Below are 4,968 nucleotides of genomic sequence, written 5' to 3' on the forward strand. Positions count from 1 at the left end.
TGGTATTTTTGCAGACTCCTGAAGTACATTCCAAACTGGTGACCTAGGGAAAATCGTCATAAATTTCTCTCTGAGCATCGGAATGAAATTTCGTAACAAGATACAGAAAGAAGACAGACTGTAGTTTCTTGTATATATTTTTCAGAGCCAAAGGTCGAAACAATGACTCATGGCATGTCATACAATTTCGCTCTACTGAACTAGTCTATAATCAGGTCACTATGGGAGATTTGGCATAACTCTTCCCTGGAAAATCCAATTTGGATAAGACTGGTGGCATTGGAAAGAGGACGCAGAGGGCTATAGCAGGTCGCAATTTCATAACTAGATGATCCAAAACTACAGAGATACATCAGATTCAATATCAAGCTCCTACAAAGTGAAAAAAGGTGTGTAGTTTTTTTAAAATTTTTGCATAAGCTTGGTTTGAAAAATTAGTTTGAAGGAATTCGAAGGGCATTGTAAAGCATTATTATCGGTAATTGATTCCACGAGGAAAGAAAATGCAAACACCTAGTAAGAAACCTGAAAGCTCTAACATGACTTATGAAGAAGAGGAAGAAATTCAACATGATATATCAAAATTATGAGACCAAGTGCAACAAGTGTCACTTGCACAAAAAGTAACAGAATCTAAAAATGGATGGTTTAAAGAAAGATGTAGAAGCTAATATGGATGGTTTAAAGAAAGGCATAGAAGCTAAGATGGATTTTTTAAAGAAAGGCACAGAACCTAAGATGAATGACGTGGAAGCTAAGATGGACGATTTGAAGATAGATTTGAAGACAGGCATGGAAGATTTGAAGACAGATTTGACAAATTTTCTACAAGAAATTCTTACTAATGGTGAAAGGGTAGTAAAGGAAACTCATGATGAGAACAAAATAAATGTTAATCATGATTTCATAGACTCTAATGTTGGATCGAAGACCCAACATATCCCAAAAATCAATATGAGGAAGTTTGATGGCAAGGATCCCACAACATGGATATTACAGATGGAGCAATTTTTCGATCTCAATAATGTGAAAAACACACAAAAGGTATGTATTGCAACTTTATATTTGGAACCAAATCAGTTTGTATGGTATCAATGGCTTTGCTCTCGTAAACAAATTATCACTTGGGAAATTTTTATGGAAGAATTGACTGCACATTATAAGGATACAAAAAGCAACACTTTTTTGAGCCAATTGATAAGTCTCAAACAAAAGGGTTCAATAATGGAGCACATTTAGGAGTTCCAAAAATTGAACATAAGGGTAAAAAATATTCCAGAGGAGCATAGGATTGATGTGTTCATAGGGAATTTAAAGGATAATATCCAACATGATGTTCGATTTTGGGAAACTAATTCATTAGAGAAGGAATTCAGGTTAACAAGAAAAATGAAAAGCAAAATTATGGCAACCAGGAAGCATACCACTCACAACTATAAAGATGGAAGTGTTGTTGCCCCTAGTCTTCCACAACCTATAAGGTTGACACCACAACAATTGGAAGAAAAAAGAGCAAAAGGGATTTGTTACAGTTGTGATAGCAAATACACTAAAGGTCATAAGTGTGTTGAGAAGAAATTATTCTACATAAATTGTGAAGAAGAAGAAGAAAAGGAGCAAGAAAGGTCAAAATAAGAGGATATGCTCAAGGAACAAAGCTTAGATAAAGAAGAAATGAATCTGACCATATCTTGTAATGCATTAGCTGGAATTACCACTCCTCAAACCATCAAGATAGAAGGAAAAATCAAGAAGAAAAAGGTAATAGAGTTGATTGATTCAGGAAGTACCCACAATTTTATCCATTGTAAGATAGCAAAAAAATTGAATTGCTTCCTATATCCAGCACCAGAGTGTCAAGTGATGGTTGCAAATGGAGGAACAATAAATTGCTCTAGAAAGTGCCATAATATCAAGCTATCCATGGGAGAATATGTATTGACTAGCCCAAAGCTTTCCATTCCAATGGGAGGTGTTGATGTTGTACTAGGAGTCCAATGGCTACAATCCTTGGGTACGATAGCTTTTAATTTTCAAGAACTTTTCATGAAATTTTCTGCGGAAGGAAAGGAAGTTGAATTAAGGGGTATTGCAGGGAAACTGGGAAAAATAATCAGCTCTAACGGTATGAAAAAGCTTCTAAAAAAGGAACAAAGAGGTGTAATTGCACAATTATGTTCGCTAGATGTTTCCACATCAGAATCATATATTTCTCCAGATCTCCAAAATGTCTTGGACAATCATTCCAAGGTGTTTGAGACTCCCAAAGGTCTCCCACATATTCGTGATCATGATCATGCTATTCATCTGATTCCAGGAAGTGTTCCTCCAAACATCAGGCCGTACAGATATCCCTATGCCCAAAAGAGTGAAATTGAACGTATGGTTGCAGAAATGCTAGAGGTTGGTATAATTCAACCTAGTCAAAGTTCTTTCTTTGCTCCAATAGTATTGGTGCACAAGAAAGATGGATCATGGCGCATGTGTCCAGATTATAGGGAGCTCAACAAGCTCCCTATTAAAGATAAGTTTCCCATTCCTGTCATTGGTGAATTACTGGATGAATTGCATGGATCAATTTACTTCACCAAGTTGGATCTTCATTCAGGATATCATCAAATTAGAATGAAGACTGAAGACATTCCTAAAACAACGTTTAGAACTCATGAGGGTCATTTTGTGTTATGAAACCAGCTTAAGAAAAGATGGAAAAGATAAATCCACGCCTTAGAATTCAGCCTCTTCGAGGGGGAAACCTCCTTTACATTACATAAATGAACAATTCTTTGATGATTCAAATGACAAAACCTCCTTTCTATATATAGGAGTCTAAGGAGTCACAATATAATCCAGCCGACCTAACAATAATAATATAAAGCCACAAAAATAACAATAAAGGGATTCTATGGGGCACAGAAATAACAATATGGGGGTAATAAGGGCACAACAATATAAATAAGGGGTATAACTATAATAGTAATGGGGTAATCACTAGTATTACAGGGACCCAACATGCCCCTCTCCTTCAAAAAAGTGTTGTCCTCAACGCTTGAGTAATTCTGGATACTTCTGCATAAAATTCTCATCCTCCCATGTGGAATCTTCAGCGGATAAGTTCTTCCACTTGATAAGATACTCTGAAATTGATCGATTTCGTAGCTGTCGAGTTCTTGTTTCCGTGACTGCTTCCGGTTCCAATATAATTTTTCCTTCCTCGTCAAGTTCTGGAAATATTGTTTGAATTGGGAGCTTGTCGCCTATAACCTTCTTTAAACATGAAACATGGAAAACTGGGTGCAATCGAGAAGCTGCAGGAAGCTCCAATTTGTATGCCATAGTACCAATCTTTTGCAACACCTTGTACGAACCATAATACTTTGGTGATAATTTATTATCCTTCTTAGCTTGCTTTAGGGACATTTGCTTATATGGTTGTAGCCGTAGGAATACCCAATCACCTACATCAAAACTTCTTTCACTGCGATGTTGATTTCCCTGTTGTTTCATTCTATTTTGTGCCAACACGAGGTTATCCCTTAAGAGTTGGAGGACTTGTTGTTGATGTTCCACTGCCTGAACCTTAGAATTTTCTCTTAAATATGATGTGATGGATGGTGGTTGATACCCATAAAGTGCCATAAATGGGGTCATTTTTGTTGCTGTATGGAAGGAAGTGTTATACCACCATTCAGCCAGAGGCAACCATTTGACCCATTGTGTCTGTTTATCAGATACAAAGCAACGAAGATATCCTTCCAAACATTTGTTTACTATCTCAGTTTGCCCATCAGATTGAGGATGATAAGATGAGCTATGAGCTAACTGAGTACCAAGACAAGAAAATAATTTTGTCCAAAAATTTCCAGTGAAAATGGGATCTCTGTCACTTACAATAATCTTTGGGTTTCCATGTAGCTTTTGAACTGTTTCCATAAATGCAGTAGAAACTGTACTGGCTTTAAATGGATGTGATAATGCACAAAAGTGTGCATACTTGGTAAGTCTGTCAACTACCACCATGATGACACTCTTTCCCTCAGACTTGGGTAAACCTGTGATAAAATCCATTGAAACCTCCTCCCAACGTTGGCTTGGAATGGATAAAGGTTGTAATAGACCCGGTGTCTTAATTGTTTCAACTTTATTTTGTTGGCAAACCAAACATTCCGCCACAAACTTTTGAATATCTGATTTAAGGCCATCCCAAAAAAATTCCTTCTTAACCCTGTGGTAAGTTTTTAAAAATCCTGAGTGCCCTCCTAAGGGAGAAGTGTGCAATTCCATAAGAATCTTTTGTTTTAGCTGGGAATTCTTACAGAGGTATAAGCGATCTTTGTACCATAACGAATCATTTTGCCAGCTAAATGTATCAGAAGTACTGGAATCTTGTTGTAGCTTTCGAATAAGTGCCCACACTTCTTCGTCATTCTTCCATTCCTCCCTTGCTTCGTTTATCCAATCTGGTTGGATAATAGAAATGGCACACAACAATGCTTCCACATCCTCATCCTTTCTTGAGAGTGCATCTGCCACCACATTTTGCTTCCCTTTTTTGTAGATGATTTCAAAGTCATAACCCAACATCTTTGTGACCCACTTTTGTTGCTCTTCAGAGGATAATCTTTGTTCTAAAAAGTATTTAAGGCTATCATGATCCGTTTTTACCTTGAAGTGTCTTCCCATTAGGTAGGGTCGCCATTTCTTAAGTGCATGGAGTATTGCCAACATTTCCTTCTCATAAATAGCTTTGCTTAAAAACTTTCCCTTGATTGGACGACTTTCAAAAGCAATGGGTCTTTCATCTTGCATTAGAACAGCACCAATTCCATTTCCTGAAGCATCACATTCCACAATAAAGGTTTTTGTGAAGTCCGGTGTAGCTAAGACCGGTGCTTGGCACATTGCCTCTTTAAGATGTTCAAAGGCCTTTGTTGCTTCCGGAGTCCATGAAAATGAATCTTTCTTCAA

Source organism: Pinus tabuliformis, chromosome 6 (assembly GCF_031772625.1).
Source record: "Pinus tabuliformis cultivar Carrire ecotype Pingquan chromosome 6, CPIR1, whole genome shotgun sequence".
Taxonomy (NCBI): domain Eukaryota; kingdom Viridiplantae; phylum Streptophyta; class Pinopsida; order Pinales; family Pinaceae; genus Pinus; species Pinus tabuliformis.